The sequence below is a fragment of the Schistocerca americana genome, chromosome 3 (assembly GCF_021461395.2).
Source record: "Schistocerca americana isolate TAMUIC-IGC-003095 chromosome 3, iqSchAmer2.1, whole genome shotgun sequence".
In the NCBI taxonomy this organism is placed as follows: Eukaryota; Metazoa; Arthropoda; class Insecta; order Orthoptera; family Acrididae; genus Schistocerca; species Schistocerca americana.
The window spans coordinates 810299819-810325379 of NC_060121.1; positions in this window are offsets into that span (position 1 = coordinate 810299819).

Genomic DNA, 25561 nt, shown 5'->3' on the forward strand with positions numbered 1-25561 from the left:
CAGATCTGAAGATGGTAACACTGTATGTTGAAACTGGTGATCGGCAATAAAGGTTATTATTAGCGATGTTAGAGAAGAAGTTTATCGTCCCTAATGTAATCGATTAAATATGCAATGAAAACAACCTGCTATTTTCAAATGTGGATATCAACGTATGAGGCTGTGTCGCAGAAGCAACAGTTTCGAAACTAATGTATGAGTGTGGCGCCATAAATTTTCCCCTACATTTCAATGTTGGTTCTAAGAACGCGTGACACCAAGTGAAACTGAAATAAAAACGATGAATAATGGTGTATATAACTACAACCAACAAGGAAAACACACCAGAAAGATGCATTACGACGGAAAACGTGACGGTCTTTCAGCTCACCTAAAGACACAAAAGAAAGCCAAACTGTACAGCTCCATCGTCATAGTTAACGTAGTTCCATAAATAAAACAAGACCAGCTGAATATGAGGCATAAGTATCGAGACATGTTTTGTCGAAGAATAAAAAGACGGAGTTTTAAAAACCCAAATTTAAATTTCCCCTAATTAAATCCTGTTCATGGAAGAATGATCTACAGGAGCTTTAAAGACCAGCAGACGTGTGGTATGGTGTGAATATCTATGGAGTGTGTGTGCTGTGGATGGCGCTATCATCAAATCACAAAAGTCTTTTGCTTCAGTGTATCCCTGATTGTTTACATTCTGAGGTACTGTAAAAACATTTAAGTTCAGTTACCCTTGTTTTTGTTTTTTGTAACAGCAATGGTGAATAACTTGTTGCTATGGGTGCAAACCGGAATACACCAAAAGAGGAAAAGTCAATGCCGTTTAATTACACTGAAACCCCAAAGAAACTGGTATAGAGATGCTTATTCAAATACAGAGATATGTAAACAGGCAGAATACGACGCTGCGGTCGGCAACGCCTGTACAAGGAAAAAAGCGTCTGGAGTAGTTGTTAGATCGGTTACTGCCGCTACAGTGGCATGTTATCAAGATCTTAATGAGTTTGAACGTTATAGTCGGCACACGAACGATGAGACACAGCATCTCTGAAGTATCGATTAAGTGGGGATTTTCCCGTACGACCATTTCGCGAGTGTACCGTGAATATCAGGAATCCGGTAAAACATCAAATCTCAGACACCGCTGCGGACGGAAAGAGATTCTACAAGAACGTGACTAACAACGACTGAAGAAAATCCTTCAACATGACAGAGGTGCAACCCATCCTCAGATTGCTGGAGATTTCGCTATTGGGCCATCAACAAGTGTCAGCGTGCGAACCATTCAAGGGAACATAATCGATTTGCGCTTTCGGAGCCGAAGGCCCGCTCGTGTACCCTTAATGTCTGCACGACACAAAGCTTTACGCCTCGCCTGGCCCCGTCAACATCGACATTGGACTGTTGTTGACTGGAGACATGTTGTCTGGTCCGACGAGTCTCGTTTCAAATTATATCGAGGGACTGGACGTGTACGGGTGCTCATGAATCCATGGACCCTACTTGTCAGCAGGGGACTGTTCAAGCGAGTAGACGCTCTGTAATGGTGTGGGGCGTGTGCAGTTGGAGTGATGTGGGACTCCTGATACATTTAGATAAGATCCTGACAGGTGACACGTACGTAAGCATACTGTCAGATCACCTGCATCCTTTCATGTCCGTTGTGCAATCCAACGGACTCGGGCAATTCCAGCGGGACAATGCTGCACCCTACACGTCCAGAATATCTCCAGGAACACTCTTCTGAGTTTAAACACTTCCACTGGCCACCAAACTCCCCAGACATGAACATTATTAAGCGTACCTGGGATGGCTTGCAACGTGTCGTTCGGAAGAGATCTCCACCTCCCCGTGCTCTTACGTATTTATGGACAGCCCTGCAGGATGCATGGTGTCAGTTCCCTCCAACACTACTTCAGACATTAGTCGAGTCCATGCCACGTCGTGTTGTGGCGCTTCTGGGTGTTCGCGGGGGTCCTACACGATATTAGGCTGGTGTACCAGTTTGTTTTGCTTTTACGTGTATAATTATCATAGCAAAAGGCGTTTTATGTCTTCAAAAATATCGAGACAAGATAATGAAGAGTTAACATTGTAGGGATAATTTGACAGTGCGACTGTATACTTGACGGAATATTTCGGTAATGTGGGACTGAGCTGCCAGTCAGTCCGCTGAATATGTACACGTTTCAAGCAATTGTTCACCTGCAGACACAGTCCCTAACATTATCTACGGATTACATAGATCTTGTCCTAAAATAGTCCCAACTTCCTAAGGGTGAATGAAAATTAGACATACGGCACCAAAAACGCAGCATAATTTCTTGAAACACGGAATCGGCATTACGATAAAGTGCAATGGGATCTTAAAAAAACATAGTGCCATGTGAGCTGTAATATTTGATGCAAACAAGCGATGTATCCTTGCATTTACCTCTTCCAAGCAAGATCATTACACATATTGAGTTAAAATTATTAACATGCCTATGAAACATCTGCGCAAGGCCTTGCCGCAGTGGATACACCGGTTCCCCTCATATCACCGAAGTTAAGCGTTGTCGGGCGCGGCCAGTGCTTAGGTGGGTGACCATCCGGGCTGCCATGCGCTGTTGCCATTTTTAGGGGTGCACTCAGCCTCGTGATGCCAATTGAGGAGCTACTCGACCGAACAGTAGCGGCTCCGGTCAAAGAAAACCATCGTAACGACCGGGAGAGCGGTATGCTGAATACACTCCCCTCCTATCCACATCCTCATCTGAGTATGACAAGGCGGTCGGGTGGTCCCGATGGGCCACTTGTGGCCCGATGACGGAGTGCTATGAAACATTTGTACAAAACCTACCGTATCAAAACTACTGGAACATTACTAGAGATGGTAATTCAATCCAAAATACGCAGAGCATTTATGACTAACCGTTAATTCGTACTATAGGTACGTTTGCGGCAAAAACTCTGTTCCGAGTATCTGAAACCTAGTTTTTATAGATTTTCATACTCTATGAAATGTAGGAAAGACTATTTGCAATTCTAGCGCACTCGGCAACGAGCTACTTGCTCGAAGCTGTACGTACAGCGAATCGACCAAGTTACCGCGTCGTTCCTTGTTAACCGTTTCGCCAACAAGCCATAATAACAGATAATGCATATGATTATAGACTGCCACACCTCGTAGATCTCTTCTTTTTTTGCAGATTATCAACGGCTGGCGCCGCTACTCCGCCCCGTAAACGCCTCCTGTCTTGGCATTCCTCAATATTCATATTCCTTGCTTCTATTCCCTCCCCCACATCATTCTGCCAGTTGCATCGTGGGCGACCCCTTTCTTCCGCTGGGATGGTGTCCTGCCTTCATTCAACCTATTCACATGGCCAAACCACATCAGCTATTTTTGTTAGCTGTCGTCACATATACAGGGTGAGTCACCTAACATTACCGCTGCATGTATTTCGTGAACCACATCAAATACTGACGAATCGATTCCACAGACCGAACGTGAGGAGAGGGGCTAGTGTAACTGGTTAATACAAACCATACAAAAATGCACGGAAGTATGTTTTTAACACAAACCTACGTATTTTTAAATGGAACCCCATTAGTTTTGTTAGCACATCTGAACATATAAACAAATACGTAATCAGTGCCGTTTGTTGCATTGTAAAATGTTAATTACATCCGGAGATATTGTACCGCTTCTCCGCTGTTCGATCGTGTGTATCGGAGAGAACCGAATTACGTACGGATCCAAAGGGAACGGTGATGGACCTTAGGTACAGAAGAGACTGGAACAGCACATTACGTCCACATGCTAACACCTTTTTATTGGTCTTTTTCACTGACGCACATGTACATTACCATGAGGGGTGAGGTACACGTACACACGTGGTTTCCGTTTTCAATTACGGAGTGGAATAGAGTGTGTCCCGACATGTCAGGCCAATAGATGTTCAATGTGGTGGCCATAATTTGCTGCACACAATTGCAATCTCTGGCGTAATGAACGTCGTACACGCCGCAGTACATCTGGTGTAATGTCGCCGCAGGCTGCCACAATACGTTGTTTCACATCATCTGGGGTTGTAGGCACATCACGGTACACATTCTCCTTTAACGTACCCCACAGAAAGAAGTCCAGAGGTGTACGATCAGGAGAACGGGCTGGCCAATTTATGCGTCCTCCACGTCCTATGAAACGCCCGTCGAACATCCTGTCAAGGGTCAGCCTAGTGTTAATTGCGGTATGTGCAGGTGCACCATCATGCTGATACCACATACGTCGACGCGTTTCCAGTGTGACATTTTCGAGCAACGTTGGCAGATCATTCTGTAGAAACGCTATGTATGTTGCAGCTGTTTGGGCCCCTGCAATGAAGTGAGGACCAATGAGGTGGTCGCCAATGATTCCGCACCATACATTTACAGTCCACGGTCGCTGTCGCTCTACCTGTCTGAGCCAGCGAGGATTGTCCAGGAACCAGTAATGCATGTTCCGTAGATTCACTGAGCCGTGGTTTGTGAAACCCGCTTCATCGGTAAACAGGTAGAACTGCAACGCATTCTCTGTTAATGCCCATTGACAGAATTGCACTCGATGAGTAAAGTCATCACCATGTAATTGTTGAATGCAGAATAACAATAGCAGCAAGCGCTATATGCGGACACTGCGACAGCTAGACCAAACCACAACAGTGCACTACAGCCACACTCGTAAACACGGTCGTCATCGTAAACATGTCCCTGCAGATGCTGCTCACCGACCGTGGCCCGTGTTTGTTACAACACGCAACTGAACGTCGGAGGTTTCAAGCGTCAACTTTAGGTTACAATATCTCCGGATGTAATTAACATTTTACAATGCAACAGACGGCACTGATTACGTATTTGTTTATATGTTCAGATATGCTAACAAAACTAACGTGGTTCCATTTAAAAAAACGTAGGTTTGTGTTAAAAAACATACTTCCGTGCATTTTTGTATGGTTTGTATTAAACAGTTACACTAGCCCCTCTCCTCACGTTCGGTCTGTGGAATCGGTTCGTCAGTATTTGATGCGGCTTACGAAATACATCCAGCGGTAACGTTAGGTGACTCACACTGTATATCTATTCATTTTCATCCATTGTCGGATTATATCATTTCGTATCCTATCCATCCTAGTACAGCTTGAACTTAAGTATCCATCTCAGTGGTAAGCAGTTTATTCTTAATTCTTTTGTTAATGTCCCAGGCTTCTGCTCCGTACAAAACTACGCTCTGGACTGTACTCTCTTCTTTGTTGTTTTTCTTATCTCTTTGTTGTTTAGAACGATGGATACCCTTGCTGTTACCTGCTGCTTTTATCCACACCACAAATTAATGCGCGAACTCAAGCAGATGGTCACAACCACTACCTTTCTTTTTGATTCGGATAATACAGCTACATCAATGTTGTGTTGTCTTATATCCATAAGAACTACTTTTTGTTTATTACTGAGCCCTGTGGCTCTATCGGCGAAATTCCCGCCGCCGGTGTGGGTCGGGTCTTCTTTGCGGTGGTGTGCGCAGAGCGCGCGGTGGCCCCAACTACCGGGCCCATCGCGGAGCGAGGGGTAAACTCTAGCAAGTAACGAGAATTTTGGCTTTGGGACGCCTAGCAGTAACGTCGTTTGGGAAGCCTGGCGGATAGTACAGGCGCCGTGCGAGGCAGCAGGAAGAGCACATCTAAAAGGGGCTGTTTACCCGGCTAACGGCGCCGTAGCAAATATCGCCGGCGTGGAAGCAGTCACGTTACTGGGAAGCCGTTGTATTTCGCTTCCTGCATGTCTCCTTGCACCAGGATCTGCGGCGGCTCGCTTCGTCGAATAAGCGCCTTGCTTGTGCTGTAAATTGTGGCTGGAATCGACTACTGGGTTCAGTGCTGTTGACTTCATTTTCTTGGCCGGCCTTTTCTACTCCCACTGAGTCTGTCCTCGAATGTGTTAGTTTCAACTTCTTTAGTACGCAATCCCCCCCATGAACCATGGACCTTGCCGTTGGTGGAGAGGCTTGCGTGCCTCAGCGATACAGATAGCCGTACCATAGGTGCAACCACAACGGAGGGGTATCTGTTGAGAGGCCAGACAAACGTGTGGTTCCTGAAGAGGGGCAGCAGCCTTTTCAGTAGTTGCAAGGGCAACAGTCTGGATGATTGACTGATCTGGCCTTGTAACAATAACCAAAACGGCCTTGCTGTGCTGGTACTGCGAACGGCTGAAAGCAAGGGGAAACTACAGCCGTAATTTTTCCCGAGGGCATGCAGCTTTACTGTATGATTACATGATGATGGCGTCCTCTTGGGTAAAATATTCCGGAGGTAAAATAGTCCCCCATTCGGATCTCCGGGCGGGGACTACTCAAGAGGATGTCGTTATCAGGAGAAAGAAAACTGGCGTTCTACGGATCGGAGCGTGGAATGTCAGATCCCTTAATCGGGCAGGTAGGTTAGAAAATTTAAAAAGGGAAATGGATAGGTTGAAGTTAGATATGGTGGGAATTAGCGAAGTTCGGTGGCAGGAGGAACAAGACTTCTGGTCAGGTGACTACAGGGTTATAAACACAAAATCAAATAGGGGTAATGCAGGAGTAGGTTTAATAATGAATAGGAAAATAGGAATGCGGGTAAGCTACTACAAACAGCATAGTGAACGCATTATTGTGGCCAAGATAGATACAAAGCCCACACCTACTACAGTAGCACAAGTTTATATGCCAACTAGCTCTGCAGATGGCGAAGAAATTGAAGAAATGTATGATGAAATAAAAGAAATCATTCAGATTGTGAAGGGAGACGAAAATTTAATAGTCATGGGTGACTGGAATTCGAGTGTAGGAAAAGGGAGAGAAGGAAACATAGTAGGTGAATATGGATTGGGGGACAGAAATGAAAGAGGAAGCCGCCTGGTAGAATTTAGCACAGAGCACAACATAATCATAACTAACACTTGGTTTAAGAATCATGAAAGAAGGTTGTATACATGGAAGAACCCTGGAGATACTAAAAGGTATCAGATAGATTATATAATGGTAAGACAGAGATTTAGGAACCAGGTTTTAAATTGTAAGACATTTCCATGGGCAGATGTGGACTCTGACCACAATCTATTGGTTATGACCTGTAGATTAAAACTGAAGAAACTGCAAAAAGGTGGGAATTTAAGGAGATGGGACCTGGATAAACTAAAAGAACCAGAGGTTGTACAGAGATTCAGGGAGAGCATAAGGGAGCAATTGACAGGAATGGGGGAAATAAATACTGTAGAAGAAGAATGGGTAGCTTTGAGGGATGAAGTAGTGAAGGCAGCAGAGGATCAAGTAGGTAAAAAGACGAGGGCTAGTAGAAATCCTTGGGTAACAGAAGAAATATTGAATTTAATTGATGAAAGGAGAAAATATAAAAATGCAGTAAGTGAAACAGGCAAAAAGGAATACAAACGTCTCAAAAATGAGATAGACAGGAAGTGCAAAATGGCTAAGCAGGGATGGCTAGAGGACAAATGTAAGGATGTAGAGGCCTATCTCACTAGGGGTAAGATAGATACCGCCTACAGGAAAATTAAAGAGACCTTTGGAGATAAGAGAACGACTTGTATGAATATCAAGAGCTCAGATGGAAACCCAGTTCTAAGCAAAGAAGGGAAATCAGAAAGGTGGAAGGAGTATATAGAGGGTCTATACAAGGGCGATGTACTTGAGGACAATATTACGGAAATGGAAGAGGATGTAGATGAAGATGAAATGGGAGATACGATACTGCGTGAAGAGTTTGACAGAGCACTGTAAGACCTGAGTCGAAACAAGGCCCCCGGAGTAGACAATTTTCCATTGGAACTACTGACGGCCGTGGGAGAGCCAGTCCTGACAAAACTCTACCACCTGGTGAGCAAGATGTATGAAACAGGTGAAATACCCTCAGACTTCAAGAAGAATATAATAATTCCAATCCCAAAGAAAGCAGGTGTTGACAGATGTGAAAATTACCGAACTATCAGCTTAATAAGTCACAGCTGCAAAATACTAGCACGAATTCTTTACAGACGAATGGAAAAACTAGTAGAAGCCAACCTCGGGGAAGATCAGTTTGGATTCCGTAGAAACACTGGAACACGTGAGGCAATAATCACCTTACGACTTATCTTAGAAGAAAGATTAAGGAAAGGCAAACCTACGTTTCTAGCATTTGTAGACTTAGAGAAAGCTTTTGACAATGTTGACTGGAATACTCTCTTTCAAATTCTAAATGTGGCAGGGGTAAAATACAGGGAGCGAAAGGCTATTTACAATTTGTACAGAAACCAGATGGCAGTTATAAGAGTCGAGGGACATGAAAGGGAAGCAGTGGTTGGGAAGGGCGTAAGACAGGGTTGTAGCCTCTCCCCGATGTTGTTCAATCTGTATATTGAGCAAGCAGTAAAGGAAACAAAAGAAAAATTCGGAGTAGGTATTAAAATTCATGGAGAAGAAATAAAAACTTTGAGGTTCGCCGATGACATTGTAATTCTGTCAGAGACTGCAAAGGACTTGGAAGAGCAGTTGAATGGAATGGACAGTGTCTTGAAAGGAGGATATAAGATGAACATCAACAAAAGCAAAACAAGGATAATGGAATGTAGTCTAATTAAGTCGGGTGATGCTGAGGGAATTAGATTAGGAAATGAGGCACTTAAAGTAGTAAAGGAGTTTTGCTATTTGGGGAGCAAAATAACTGATGACGGTCGAAGTAGAGAGGATATAAAATGTAGGCTGGCAATGGCAAGGAAAGCGTTTCTGAAGAAGAGAAATTTGTTAACATCCAGTATTGATTTAAGTGTCAGGAAGTCATTTCTGAAAGTATTTGTATGGAGTGTAGCCATGTATGGAAGTGAAACATGGATGATAAATAGTTTGGACAAGAAGAGAATAGAAGCTTTCGAAATGTGGTGCTACAGAAGAATGCTGAAGATTAGATGGGTAGATCACATAACTAATGAGGAAGTATTGAATAGGATTGGGGAGAAGAGAAGTTTGTGGCACAACTTGACCAGAAGAAGGGATCGGTTGGTAGGACATGTTCTGAGGCATCAAGGGATCACCAATTTAGTATTGGAGGGCAGCGTGGAGGGTAAAAATCGTAGAGGGAGACCAAGAGATGAATACACTAAGCAGATTCAGAAGGATGTAGGTTGCAGTAGGTAGTGGGAGATGAAAAAGCTTGCACAGGATAGAGTAGCATGGAGAGCTGCATCAAACCAGTCTCAGGACTGAAGACCACAACAACAAGTACGCAATGTTCCAGTGAGAGCTGTATGTGATGTGATGATTAACATTTACTAGGGCCTGGAGTGCTGATACATTTGGTTTGTAGATTGCTACTGTCAGTGTTAACCGCCAATGAAAACAGTTTGGCTGGTCCTTGTTTAAGTGCCGCTTGGTTATTGTATTTATACCACACGACGGAGTTAAGCTGGCCAATTGCTATAGATCTACAGGGATAAAATTTTCCCTGGATATATTTTGCTGCGAATTACACTACCGTTACGTTTCTATCTGAAGTGATAGTGATTCTGAGAGACACGTGTCTAATTCTAAATGAGTAGTTTCATAAATTCTTACAAGTTACTTAGAGACCAGTTGTTCTGTGTCCAAATAGTTTGAAACTGATTCTATTAATGAAAGTTCAAGAATTCCTTCAATGACAGTATGTATGTATGGTAATTAATTCTGATTTAATCACAAATTTAAGTGTGGTTGTTTGCTGTAAGTCACCTTGTTTTTGCGTCGGGGGATGAGGGGGGGGGGGGGGAGGCCGGTCTCGATATACCGTTAGCCTGCACGCTAGTTATTGCATTTGATTTCGTTTTATCGGGACTTCTGCTGTTTGTCTTGGTAGCGGTTGCGGGGTCGTGGGTTGTGTCCTGCTTGTGCTGTTGTGTATTTTCCGCTCCCCTTGGCCAGCGCGTGCCGACTGGCCGTGTATCTAGTTCGCTGGCGGCTTAATGTATAATTGGCCTTACGCACGTAAGATAATAGATTTATACTGCTTAGCTTATGTTCATTAATAGGTTGATTAATTCTACAGATGATGTGCTGTAGTGAATTATTGTTTTTCTAGTTACTTAAGGCAGATGTAAGTCTGTTGTAGATACCCATTAGTTCTAGGATTTTTCGGTTGTAGATACCCACTAGTTCTAGGATTTTTCGTACCTATTCGAGTCCGTTTCTGCTCCCGTTTGGGGGTCCATGCAGAGCCTGTATTGTAAACAGCTGAGTGCGCGTGCGTCCGCTTCTGGGAATAGTTTGTTGAATCCCACGGGGTTGCTTGGTCACATGAAATTTTACATTTTATATCCTACATTGTAGGGTGCCTGCCATTTAAGTAACGTGGTTGTGTGCCATGGTATGTGATTTGTTGTTGTCTGTACTCTGAATTACTTTGGTAATACTAATCACTGCAGTAACAAAAGATTACATTTCCTCGTTAAATTTTAGTAAATTGTTCTTCAGGTTAATCAAAGTTTCTGAGTAAATAATTTTTAACTCATTTCACTAAATGAGTATTAAGCTGTAAGTGCCGTGGTTTATGAATGTTTAAATTTTGAAGTAACATGCTCTCACGTAAATGGTAATTTTAAAAATGTGTTGATGGTTTTATTTGTTATGTCTTGTTTAAATGCGCCAAATAAATGTTCAGTGCAACTGTCGATGGCGATTGCCTGATGTGTCACTTAGTCCAGTCCTGCCAACCCACAGCCTATTGTGCTGAGCTTGTGTCGTTGTGTAAAGTTGAATTCCATGCTGCGCTAACTCAACAATTACAGATGCCCTGTACATTCCAGATACCAATTTTTTTTTCGTTTCCGTCGTACAATTCCATTGAAACTATCCGAAAAGTGTGGGTATATTCGATGATCCATCTCCCAACCCCCTACCTTGACGACCAGGATTTTTCATCAGGGTTTTCTTCCCCTACGAAGATTGGTTTCACCACACATCAGAGTTCTTCCTATCCTTTGATGAAGAAGATGGGGAGGGGATTACTAAGGGTAGCAAGAGACGCTGTGTTACTTAGCTCACGCATGGGCTCTTGCGGATTGCTTGCGTGGATTTCTTCAGAAAAATGAGCTTACATCTATCTGCAAGGAAATATGGCGAATATTTTAATTTAAAAACAGAATTGCTAGTGTACTCTAAAAACTGGAAATTTACCATTGCACGCTTGAAACTGAGGGGACCTTGACTTTTCCAGAAGTGACAATATAGCATGACGCAAACGATAGATAATGCCCATTCAGAAATGCTATTAATCTGCATTTTTCAGCACAGTAATATATCTTATTAGCACCTCTTGTCCTTATTCGTATAAGTAATATGTGGATTCCTTCAGCATTTTCAGTGAATCAAACAATATATTCAGCTAGTGAAATTGGAACGAAAGTAAAACTTCTAGCCCACGGAGAAGAAAGAATGCTGCAAAATTGTTTTTGATGAAACACATCCATTATTATCGGAAAAGAACTTAGTAATATTGATTCCATATGGCATAACTGGTATATGTGAAACCGTATTTTCCGAGTTTGGTGTCGATGACTGAACGCCGAGAATGATTTACGGTTTACATTGGCCGAATTGAAATCCATTAGTATTTATTTGGTGTGGCTCAGATACACGTCTTTCAATAGGGCGGCAATTCGGCGACATGCGTGCCCCTAATCTGCAGCAGTTATCCAACCGGGGAAAGGAGACCTGTTGTATAACGTGGAATCCGAATCTCGTGACGTTTCTGACTACTCCTCACGTCGTTGAGAGATGAAGGCTAGATTAAAACTCAGACTAAAAGTTCCGCGGCTCGACCGTGATTCGATCCCACTACCTCTCGGCTTCCACGCATGAGCATTGTTGCTAGACCACTAGTTCCGACATCATACCACCTAGTAAGACATTCTTAAAAATGATCAGCACCACCCGCCTCAGTGGTTCATTATTTATTGGATTGATAATATGTCTACCAAAAAAGTTAAAAAAGCCGTCACATGTTTAGTGAATTGGTTTATCTAAAAGTGAGACATAAAATAATGTAGAGGAAAACTTGACACTTCACTGAATGAGGCTCGAAATAGTGTACTGGAAATGAGGTGCCCATCGAGAATTTAAAGTTATGTTTTTAACTTATAATTTTAAAGAATACTAGAGGATATTTGTCAGGTGGATTATGTAAACCGTGCAGTCCGCTGCTGTGTGGCCTTGAGATGGTAATCACAACTGACGATGTCGACATGGGTTCACGTAGGGGTCGTCTATTGCTGAGTTCCAAGTTCAACAATGTACGCTAAATGGTTGACCCCCGAAAAACTTGTCCCCGCACTGGCATTGTGCCCTGTCGTCATATACGGTACAGATAGCTACCTACGCTGCTTCTGCATTTCGTGATGAGGCATGGGCGTCCATTATCTTGTCACCTACTCGTAGTTTCACAGTTCTCCAACCACTTCACATGGAAGCTCGGTAGAAGCATGCGAGCAGTCGACGACCTTCGATGTTCCGTAAACGCTTTTTTTTTTTTCAGGCGCCAAGCCATAAAAATCTGCACTTTCAACGTTGTTGGTACCAATGGATTTCCCCATTTGCATCACGTAAGTTAGTTAGAATTATGTCCCGTCCTTCACTCTTCAGCTTATTCACTGACGTGACACAAGCCACGGGCTAGCGATGTGCACGTATACAGAAGGCGGTAACATCGCGTACAGAAGGTATAAAAGGGCAGCGCATTGGTGGAGCTGTCACTTGTACTCAGGTGATTCATGTGAAAAAGTTCCCGACGTGATTATGGCCGCACGACGGGAAATAACAGCCTTTGAACACGGAATGATAGTCGTAGCTAGGCGTATGGTGGATTACATTTCGGAAATCCTTAGCGAATTCAGTAGTTGAAGCTCCAGCGTCAAGCGTGCGCTGAGAATATCAAATGTTTACTCTCACCTTGGACAACGCGGTGGCCGAGTGGCCGATGGCCTTCATTTAACGACCGAGAACAGTGGCGTTTGCGTAGAGTTGTCAGTGCTAACAGAGAAGCAACGATGCTACAAATAACAGAAGTAAATGTGGAGCATACGACGAACGCATCCGATAGGATAGCGCGGCGGATCTAGTCTTAACGGGCCGTGGCAGCATACGGCCAAAGCACCAGCACGACATCGATTGCAGAGCCTCTTCTGGGCTGACCATATCGTTTGGACCATAGACGACTGGAAAACCGTAGCCTGATCGGATGAGTCCCGATTTCAGTTGGTAAGAGCCGATGGCAGAGTGCGAGAATGGCGCAGACCCCATTAAGCCATGGACGCAAGTTGTCAACAATGCACAATGCAAGTTGGTGGTGGCTCCATAATGGTGGTCACTGTGTTTACACGGATTGGACTGAGTCCTCTGATCCAACTGAACCGATCATTGACTCTAAATAGTTACGTTCGGCTACTTCGAGACCTTTTGTAGCCATTCATGGACTTATGTTACCAAACAACGATGGAATTTTCGTGGATGACAATATTCGCTATTGGTTTGAAGAACATTCTGGATAGTTCCACCAAATGATTTGGCCCCCCAGTTCAACCGACATGAATCCTATCGAACATTTGTGGGACATAGTCGAGTAGTCAGTTTGGACACAAAATTCTCCATCGGCAACGCGTTCGCAATTATGGACGGCCGTATAGGTAGCACGGATCATTATTTCTGCAGGGAATTCCCAGATACGTCTTGACTCCACGCACTTAGAATTGTTGCATCACCATCAGGAGCACATTAGTCTTGTTTTGTGATCCAATAGGAGAATTTTCCTGAAACTTCCTGACAGATTAAAACTGCGTGCCGGACCGAGACTCGAACTCGGGACCTTTGCCTTTCTCGGGGAAGTGCTGTACCAACTGAGCTACCCAAGCACGACTCATGGCCCGTCCTCACAGCTTTAATTCCGCCAATACCTCGTCTCCTACCTTCCAAACTTCAGGCCGGTATACAGTTTTAATCTGCCAGGAAGTTTCATATCAGCGCACACTCCGCTGCAGAGTGAAAATTTCAATTTAGAATTTTCGTTTTGGTTAGCATATGTACAGGGTGCTTATACTTAAAGTTCCAGTTTCAAAACGCTGTTGAAAGAGAACCACTGCTCAGAATGACATCAGATTTCAACAGCATATCAAGAACGCTAGGGGAACGCTATGAAACAGAAAGTAAACTTACGAAAATTTTACCGATACGTGTTTTTGTGCTGGCCGCTGTGGTCGAGCGGCTCTAGGTGCTTCAGTCCGGAACCACGCGGCTGCTACGGTCGCAGGTTCGAATCCTGCCTCGGGCACGGATGTGTGTGATGTTCTTAGGTTAGTTAGGTTTAAGTAGTTCTACGTATAGGGAACTGATGACCTCAGATGTTAAGTCCCATAGTGCTTAGAGTCACTTAAACTACGTTTCTGTAAGCGTCTTAATGTAAATGGGGTGGCTACGAATGACCGATGAATGGTAATATGCTGATTACATCATCTGTACTATTAAATGTGAATGACTTGACAAGTTCGGCAATCAGCAGATATGCCACATGTTAGTTAGGTAAGCCCATCCACCACGGCAAGGTCGTGGACATTTGACGGGAAGAAACCGGTTATTTGTTGTCTGTGAGGCCATAAACGACACAAAAAGCAAAATTACAACGGTTTTTAATTGTCCTGGGATAAGAAATCATATAAAAAGCAAAATGACATCGGTTTATGTCTTGTAACTGCCACAGTACATGTTGAATACGCTGTCCACCGCTTTCCGGCACAAGCTTAAATCGAAAACAGCATGTTCCGCAACAGATCGGAGGGACTCGGGGTTGCGGGTCACGATCAGAATGCGTTACGCAATCCGTGCCTTCAATTCAGCTACGTTCGTAATCGGAGCACTGATCACATATCTTTCACATAACGCCACAACCAGAAGTCACAGAGATGAAAAGCAGGTGATCTGGACGGCCAGGCTGTAGCGAAATAACGGCTGATAATTCTATCTTTCCGAAACGTACCTGCAGCAGCCGTGCAACGAACGGAGAAGAGCGATGTTGCATAAAAATTATCCGACCCACACATCCACGCCGTTGAAGTGGTGGAATGACGTTGGTGCCAAAAAGACTCTCAGGAGCGTTTGCCTCTTCTCCTCGGAAAAAAAAACCAAAAGAAATGTGACCCTACGGAAAACGATGCCGTCAGACCGCACCACGCAAACACTTTGTGACTTTTGCAGAATGAAGTGGTACTGATTGATTTGTATGCGGGTTTACCGTTGCTCATATTCTGCCATTCTGCGTATTGACATGTCCTTGGAGATAGAAATGGGCTTCGTCTGTCCACAGAATGTTCAGCGGCCTTTAATTGTTCAGTTCCATGGGACAAGAAATCCCAGAGGGGACGTTTGTCTTGCTGTGACGTCAGCAGAAAGCAACTCCTGAACATGGGTTATTTTGTGTGGATACCAATGCGGAATATTTCGTAGGATTTCACCGCTCGCAGGCATGTCCAACGTTCGGACAATTCCCCATGCATGGCATGTTTGAAGATCGCCACTCGACCCCTTCTTCAATCTTGCGGCCATATCTTCGATAGACGTAGCTTTCCTCCCGCTGCCATATTGCACTTCAAAAGAACCAGTCTTTTCAAATTCTGTAATAATTTACTCCAGATCGTTAGCAGACATAGGACCAATCTCTTTATTTTTTTTTTTTTTTTTCAACCTACTGAGTGTCCGGAACTTTTGCAAGGCTACAGGCGCACAGTCACCGTTCTTGAAACAGGAGATCTACCGGCAGCGTGTGATCGTTCATTGAGACAGTCATGTTGCGCGTCTCGTTATTCTGATGGTGTTTTTCCTGCGTCGACGTATGCTATTCAGATCTGACTTCATTCTGAGCAGTGTTTCTCTTTCTACAGCGTTTTGAAAGTGGAACATTATTTATTGATACCCTGCACTTTCTGCTACACGGGTATTCATTGGACAAATACTAGAACTGACAAGTGATTACATTTTCACGCAATTTGGGTGCATAGATACTGAGAAATCAGTACCCAGAACAACGTAATAACTGCCTTAGTACGCATGTGCATTGAGTCAAACAGAGCTTGGATGGCGTGTACAGGTACAGCTGCCCATGCAGCTTCAACACGATACCACAGTTCATCAAGAATAGTGACTGGCGTATTGTGAGCAGCCAGTTGCTCGGCCACCATTGCCAGACGTTTTCAATTGGTGAGAGATCTGGAGAATGTTCTGGCCAGGGCAGCAGTCGAACATTTTCTGTATCCAGAAAGTCCCGTACAGGACCTGCAACATGCGGTCGTTCATTATCCTGCTGAAATGTAGGGTTTCGCAGGGATGGAATGAAGGGTAGAGCCACGGGTCGTAACACATATGAAATGTAACGTCCACTGTTCAAAGTGTCGTCAATGCGAACAAGAGGTGACCGAGACGTGTAACCAATGGCACGCCATACCATCACGCCGGGTAATGCGCCAGTATGGCGATGACGAATACACGCTTCCAATGTGCGTTCACGCGCATGCGACCACCATGATGCTGTAAACAGAACCTGGATTTATTCGAATGAATGACGTTTTGCCATTCGTGCACCGAGGTTCGTCGTCGAGTATACCACCGCAGGCGCTCCTGTCTGAGATGCAGCGTCAAGGGTAACCGCAGCCACGGTCTCCGAGCTGATAGTCCATGCTGCTGCAAAAGTCATCGAACTGTTCGTGCAGACGGCTGTTGTCTTGCAAACGTCCCCATCTGCTGACTCAGGGGCCGAGACGTGGCTGCACGATCCGTTACATCCATGCGAATAAGATGCCTGTCATCTCGACTGCTAGTGATACGAGGCCGTTGGGATCCTGCACGGCGTTCCGTATTACCCTCCTGAACCCACCGATTCCATATTCTGCTAAGTCATTGGATCTCGAGCAACGCGAGCAGCAATGTCGCGATACGATAAACCACAATCGTGATAGGCTACAGTCCGACCTTCATCAAAGTCAGTAACGTGATGGTACGCATTTATCCTCCTTACACGAGGGATCACAACAACGTTTCACCAGGCAACGCCCGTCAACTGCTGTTTGTGTATGAGAAATCGGTTGGAAACTTTCCTCACGTCAACACATTGTAGGTGTCGCCACCGGCGCCAACCTTGTGTGAATGCTCTGAAAAGCTAATCATTTGCGTATCACAGCATCTTCTTCCTGTCGGTTAAAAGTCGCGTCTGTAGCTCGTCATCTTCGTGGTGCAGCAATTGTAATGGCCAGTAGTGTAACAAAGCGGGCTTCTGACTGATGGTCATTTAGCACAATGAAAGCCGCGCTGGTTGGCTGCATCCTGCGATCCTGAGGCACCAGCTTCCGCGTTCTGTGGAGTCGCCGGAGCCTCCTGGACAGGAGAGCGGCCGCGCTTGCGCAACGCCCTGGCCGCGCTGGTTCCCGTGCTGGTGGTCGCGGGTCGGCGCCCAAGGACGCTCTGCGACACCCGGCGCGCTCATTAGCCCACACATCACGCGCTCTCGCGTCGCCGTCGGCAGCAGCAGTCACAGCGGCCAAATTCAGAATTTACGACACAGTCTGAAGAGAGAAACTAAACCTGTCCGTAAACAAGTCGGCTCGTTATCCGTGGCAATTTAACGTCGCCAATTAACGCACCGTGTCGTTGTGATTTCCAAAGTGCATTACACGCAGAATTGGCATGCCTTGGGTGCAAACAACGTCTCGGGACCGTCTGGCAAGGTACGCGACCAACTGAATACTAAGTATCAATAATTGCGTCATTACGTGGTAGTGGTCGCAAGTCACATTTACACGCTTTCCCCGCAGAATTCTTAGGCATGCGTGACATTCTGTACTTCATCTAACAAGGGGACCCAACATACCGTAAATCACGGATTTTGATGCGCTTCAAATATGTTGTAGGGGCACTTATCCTGGGTACCTGACTATCAGGTTTTTAGCGACGGGTCTTCGTTTTTGAGTAAATCGATTTTGAAGTTCACTGCCCGCTTCCTGTACATCTACATCTACATCCATACTCCGCAAGCCACCTGACGGTGTGTGGCTGAGGGTACCTTGAGTACCTCTATCGGTTCTCCCTTCTATTCCAGTCTAGTATTGTTCGTGCAAAGAAAGATCGTCGGTATGCCTCTGTGTGGGCTCTAATCTCTCTGATTTTATCCTCATGGTCTCTTCGCGAGATATGCGTAGGAGGGAGCAATATACTGCTTGACTCCTCGGTGAAGGTATGTTCTCGAAACCTCAACAAAAGTCTGTACCGAGCTACTGAGTATTTCTCCTGCAGAGTCTTCAACTGGAGTTTATCTATCATCTCCGTAACGCTTTCGCGATTACTAAATGATCCTGTAACGAAGCGCGCTGCTCTCCGTTGGACCTCCTTTATCTCTTCTATCAACCCTATCTGGTACGGATCCCACACTGCTGAGCAGTATTCAAGCAGTGGGCGAACAAGCGTACTGTAAGCTACTTCGTTTGTTTTCGGATTGCATTTCCTTAGGATTCTTCCAATGAATCTCAGTCTGGCATCTGCTTTACAAACGATCAACTTTATATGATCATTCCATTTTAAGTCGCTCCTAATGCGTACTCCCAGATAATTTACGGAATTAACTGCTTCCAGTTGCTGAACCGCTATTTTGTAGCTCAATGATAAGGGATCTATCTTTCTATGTATTCGCAGCACATTACACTTGTCTACATTGATATTCAATTGCCATTCCCTGCACCATGCGTCAATTCGCTGCAGATCCTCCTGCATTTCAGTACAATTTTCCATTGTTACAACCTCTCGATACACCACAGCATCATCTGCAAAAAGCCTCAGTGAACTTCCGATGTCATCCACAAGGTCATTTATGTATATTGTGAATAGCAACGGTCCTATGACACTCCCCTGAGGCACACCTGAAATCACTCTTACTTCAGAAGACTTCTCTCCATTGAGAATGACATGCTGCGTTCTGTTATCTAGGAACTCTTCAATCCAGTCACACAATTGGTCTGATAGACCATATGCTCTTACTTTGTTCATTAAACGACTGTGGGGACTGTATCGAACGCCTTGCGGAAGTCAAGAAACACGGCATCTACCTGTGAACCCTTGTCTATATCCCTCTGAGTCTCGTGGACGGATAGCGCGAGCTGGGTTTCACAAGACCGTCTGTTTCGAAACCCATGCTGATTCCTACAGAGTAGATTTCTAGTCTCCAGAAAAGTCATTATACTCGAACATAATACATGTTCCAAAATTCTACAACTGATTGACGTTAGAGATATAGGTCTATAGTTCTGCACATCTGTTCGACGTCCCTTCTTGAAAACGGGGATGACCTGTGTCCTTTTCCGATCCTTTGGAACGCTACGCTCTTCTAGAGACCTAATGTACACCGCTGCAAGAAGGGGGGCAAGTTCCTCCGCGTACGGTGTGTAAAATCGAACTGGTATCTCATCAGGCCCAGCCAGCGGCCTTTCCTCTTTTGACCGATTTTAATTGTTTCTCTATCCCTCTGTCGTCTATTTCGATATCTACCATTTTGTCATCTGTGCGACAATCTAGAGAAGGAACCACAGTGCAGTCTTCCTCTGTGAAACAGCGTTGGAAAAAGACACTTAGTCTTTCGGCCTTTAGTCTGTCATACTCTGTTTCAATACCATTTTGGTCACAGAGTGTCTGGACGTTTTGTTTTGATCCACCTACCGCTTTGACATAAGACCAAAGTTTCTTACGATTTTCTGCCAAGTCAGTACATAGAACTTTACTTTTGAATTCATTGAACGCCTCTCGCATAGCCCTCCTCACACTACATTTCGCTTCGCATAATTTTTGTTTGTTTGCAAGGCTTTGGCTATGTTTATGTTTGCTGTGAAGTTTCCTTTGCTTCCACAGCAGTTTTCTAACTCGGTTGTTGTACCACGGTGGCTCTTTTCCATCTCTTACGATCTTGCTTGGCACATACTCATCTATCGCATATTGTATGATGGTTTTGAACTTTGTCGATTTTGAAAAAAAAAGATATACGAGCAGGATTCGAATACGATACCTCCAACTCCGCAGACGCGAACCTGTACCGCTGCGCTACGCCAACTTACTCCAGATGCATGTAATGATACAGACACACATAGCACGCAATGAACTTCGAAACCAATTTTCTCAAAAACCAAGACCCATCGCTAAAAGACTGGATAGCCAGGTACTCAGGGTAAGCGCCTCTACAACATATTTGAAGCACATAAAAATCGGCGATTTACAGTATGGAGGGTCCCCTTGTAAGTGCGTTGCAGCCAAGTTTTTGTCATTGCCTCCTGGGTTCGAAAAGATACATCCAGAGAGTGATGACGGATTGTGTAGAAAGTAAACGTTTGTCTGCAGCGCTCAACTTGCTCTTGAGCATCAATACGCACAGATTCCATGTGCGAGTAGAGTTACCGGTTTGGAGAACACGGTCAGTTATTCGATTTCTCTCTGTAAAAGTGTTTTAAGCTTATGACATTCACTACGAGGGCAGTTCAATAAGTAATGCAACACATTTTTTTTCTGAAACAGGGGTTGTTTTATTCAGCATTGAAATACACCAGGTTATTCCCCAATCTTTTAGCTACACAACATTATTTTTCAACGTAATCTCCATTCAATGCTACGGCCTTACGCCACCTTGAAATGAGGGCCTGTATGCCTGCACGGTACCATTCCACTGGTCGATGTCGGAGCCAACGTCGTACTGCATCAATAACTTCTTCATCATCCGCGTAGTGCCTCCCACGGATTGCGTCCTTCATTGAGCCAAACATATGGAAATCCGACGGTGCGAGATCGGGGCTGTAGGGTGCATGAGGAAGAACAGTCCACTGAAGTTTTGTGAGCTCCTCTCGGGTGCGAAGACTTGTGTGAGGTCTTGCGTTGTCATGAAGAAGGAGAAGTTCGTTCAGATTTTTGTGCCTACGAACACGCTGAAGTCGTTTCTTCAATTTCTGAAGAGTAGCACAATACACTTCAGAGTTGATCATGGGGAAGGACATCGAACAGAATAACCCCTTCAGCGTCCCAGAAGACTGTAACCATGACTTTACCGGCTGAGGGTATGGCTTTAAACTTTTTCTTGGTAGGGGAGTGGGTGTGGCGCCACTCCATTGATTGCCGTTTTGTTTCAGGTTCGAAGTGATGAACCCATGTTTCATCGCCTGTAACAATCTTTGACAAGAAATTGTCACCCTCAGCCACATGACGAGCAAGCAATTCCGCACAGATAGTTCTCCTTTGCTCTTTATGGTGTTCCGTTAGACAACGAGGGACCCAGCGGGAACAAACCTTTGAATATCCCAACTGGCGAACAATTGTGACAGTACTACCAACAGAGATGTCAAGTTGAGCACTGAGTTGTTTGATGGTGATCCGTCGATCATCTCGAACGAGTGTGTTCGCACGCTCCGCCATTGCAGGAGTCACAGCTGTGCACGGTCGGCCCGCACGCGGGAGATCAGACAGTCTTGCTTGACCTTGCGGCGATGATGACACACGCTTTGCCCAACGACTCACCGTGCTTCTGTCCACTGCCAGATCACCGTAGACATTCTGCAAGCGCCTATGAATATCTGAGATGCCCTGGTTTTCCGCCAAAAGAAACTCGATCACTGCCCGTTGTTTGCAACGCACATCCGTTACAGACGCCATTTTAACAGCTCCGTACAGCGCTGCCACCTGTCGGAAGTCAATGAAATTATACGAGGCGAAGCGGGAATGTTTGAAAATATTCCACAAGAAATTTCCGGTTTTTTCAACCAAAATTGGCCGAGAAAAAAAATGTGTTGCATTACTTATTGAACTGCCCTCGTATTAAAGAATGTTGTTGCAGAAACAGTATCCCGTAACTAAACTCCGAGTCGATCTGGTAAAAAAAGGGACTCTGAGGCCGTGGCGCACCTCTTTCCCCTCAGTCAGAAGTGATAACAGTACATCGATTAGGACACAGCCCCCTGACCCACGGCTTCTTTCTCACACGTGAAGGACCGTGTGATATTCGCTATTTTAGACTTCATTAAAACAGCAAATAGTTAATACTTTCAGCCAGAAGGCAAATAGTTGTTTATAAAGAATGATTAATGTATAATAAGGCGCCGCATAGTGACGGTGGAATTTCCTAAATAATGTAATTCATCGTCTTTGTGCGGCAATATAAACAGAAAAATACGGATAGATATGCGATCCTTCACTACTTTGTTCACTGGAGAACAAATGAAGCCTTGAGCGCTAAACACTTGTACTGTCTTTCTTAAGTAAGACAGACGCAGATTTGTGGCAGTCTGATCTAACTTTTACTAAATGTATAAAAACGTGTTACGTCTAAGTTTGAGTGAAGTGTAAAAAAAAAGAACTGTTATAACTTATCGTGACGTCTCACGGGTGACTCAAAAGGACAATGGCTATATAAAAGAGCGCTCAATGTACATGAAACGGACATAAAAACCTACCGTCATTGTAGTACTAAGCTTAAGGTACGATATATGTTTTAGTTATAATAAATATTTGTTCTGGAAATACTGAATCATTTAGCAGTGCTCATTCCTATTATCTCCTCAGTATTATTTTCATTTTAATTATGCATTTTGCTAATATTACAGACACCAAGATCAGCAGTCCAATGTGCGTGTTACATTGATAAAAAGAAAACTGTTTTATCGTCTTCTTGCATCAGCTTTAATATTGAATTTCTCTTTTGTGTGATGTTACAGTTGTTTTTGCGCCCGTAAGAACTTTCTGGTCCATTAGGAAATTGTTTTGTCATAAGAATAACTTCACGACCTGGTATGGTCGTATCTACGATCATGAAGTAATTAGAAAGACGATAATGCAATTTCTTATGCGGTAGCACACTAGCTGTGATTGTTTCAAGCCACGAGTAACTGCAAGTAAAGACTATTCACATTTCATAATGCAATATTTTATGAGAATGATCAATCCATGATTCTTACGCCAATTGTGATTGATAAAACAGTAAGCGAAATCTCAAATTCCATCTTTTCCATTGAATAACATCACTTTTATTTTGTTAGATCACAACCGCCCTTCTGTGATGCATGTGGTGTGCCGATTACAGTTCACCACATTTTAACCGATTGTAGTCTATATAACGAGTAGAGGTACAAACTGGTTTATTGGCCGTGTTATCCTCCGTTTTAGGTGATTGTGAGACGAACATGGTTCGCGTTTTACGAATTGTGTTTTGTCTTTCCTTCCATCTAAGCTCTTAGGTAGAAGGTTTTAGTATGTTAGAGGTTGGTTGCCTCATCAAGTTTTTATCTGCCTGATTAGCCTAACGTCTTTTCTGGACTTGGCTCTTCGTTCGCCTTGACTCGCTTTGCTCCGTCATACCGTCATGTGGCATCGTGCGTGCTCAAGTGAGAAAGAGTACAAGGAAGTGTACACTCATGTTGTCTGTTCTAGCCCGGTTCGCCTTGTACAGTTAATGGATAGACACTGATGACCGCAATGTTGAGCGCCTTCAAGCTGCAACAACGACGATCGATTTGACGCGTAATTGCACACCACATTGTTATTGTTTGCAACTTACCCGTTTTGAGAGCAGCTGTTGAATAAAGTCTTCAGTTTATTGGCAGTGTCTCGCAAAACGGTCTTTTCACTGAGCACATGAAAGTTCAGATTTATTTTTGAGAGTGATCGACAGCTGCCGGCCACTTCACCACTCATCGATCATCCGCACGTGTTCCTGCATTACGCCAATTTACACGTCTTTACGTTATTTGGCTTACCTGGCATTCTTTTAGCGTCATTTTCATCCCAAAGAATTGAAAATTCTACATTCTCGCCGTAACTCCATGTGCTTTGTGTTAAGTATACCAATTGACCGAAATCCGGAAAACCTGAAAAGTCAGTTATGCTACACTGTTTCTTCAAAATCGAATACTGATATTCTGTAGAAGGAAAGAAAACTAAGACAGTAGTATCGTGCTTTTACGAAACCACCTACAAATACTCTCGGCTGATCAGGCGATGTAGTGGAAGAACGCTGGAAAATTGTTACACAACTAGTTAACGTCCTATGGTAGATTTTTTTTCATGTTCGCTCAATCGACAAAGCTCACATTCTACTGCGCTTCCACATCCATTTGCCACAGCCGTCATCTGCATATATATCTGCATCTACTTCGTACTCCGCAAACCACCCAGCGGTGTATGGTGGAGTGCACATATGGTACCACTAACTGATTCCCTTTTCCCTGTTCTAATTGCGAATGGCACATAGAGAAAATGGTTGCTGGTTCGCCTCTGTGTTAACTCTACGTTCTTGAATGTTATCGCCGTGATCGTTTCGTGATATGTAAATAGGAAGAAGTAATATGTTGTCCGACTCTTCTCGGAAAGCGTTCTCTCAAAATGTCAACAGTAAACTTCTCCGTGACGCACAACGCCTGTCTTGTAACATCTACCACTATAATTTGTTGATGATATCTGTAACTCTTTCGTGTCGACTAAACGACCCCTTGACGAAATGCGTCGCTCTTCGCTGGATCACTGTTTCTTCCGCCAGCACTACCTGGTACAAATCCCAGATTCACTAACAATGCTCAAGAATCGGTCGACGAAACGCCTTGCAAGCCACTTCCTTCGTGGATGAATTAAATTTATTTAAGATTCTTTCTATGAATCTCAATCTGACTTCTGCTTTTCCCACTATTTGTTTGGTGTTGTCATTCCACTTAAGGACGCTCTGGATAGTTACTCCTAGTTGTTTTAGGTATACACTGTTTCCAGCAATTTGTCATCAGTAGTGCAGTCATACAGTGGTGGATTCTATATTTTTTTCTTTGAGTCATCAGTCTTCTGACTGGTTTGATACGGCCCGCCACGAACTCCTCTCCTGTGCTAACCTCTTCATCTCAGAGTAGCACTTGCAGCCTACGTCCTCAATTATTTTCTGGATGTATTACTGTCTCTGTCTTCCTTCACAGTTTTTATCCTTTGCTTTTCTCTATAGCGCCGTGGAGCTATTCTTTGACGTCTTAACAGATGTCCTATCATCTCTCCCTCCTCCTTGTAAGTGTTTACCACAAATTCTTTTCCTCTCCGTCTGTACGTAGAACCTCCTCATTCCTTACCTTGACAGTCCTCCTAGATTTAAACGTTCGTCTGTAGCACCACATCTCAAATGCGGCGATTCTCCTCTGTTCCGGTTTTTCCACAGCCTATGTTTCACTACCATACAATACTGTGCTCCAAACTAACATTCTCAGAAATTTCTTCCTCAGATTAAGGGCTATCGCCATGAATGCCCTTTTTCGCAGTTCTAGCCGGCTTTTAATGTCCTGTTTGCCCCGTCCGTCACAGTTTATTTCGCTGCCTAGGTAGCAGAATTGCTTAACTTCATCTACTTCGTGATTACCGATCCTGATGTTAGGTCTCTCGCGGTTATCATTTCTGCTACTTCTCATTAGATTAGTCTTCCTTCCATTTTGTCTCAATCCATATTCCGGATTCATTAGACTGTTCATT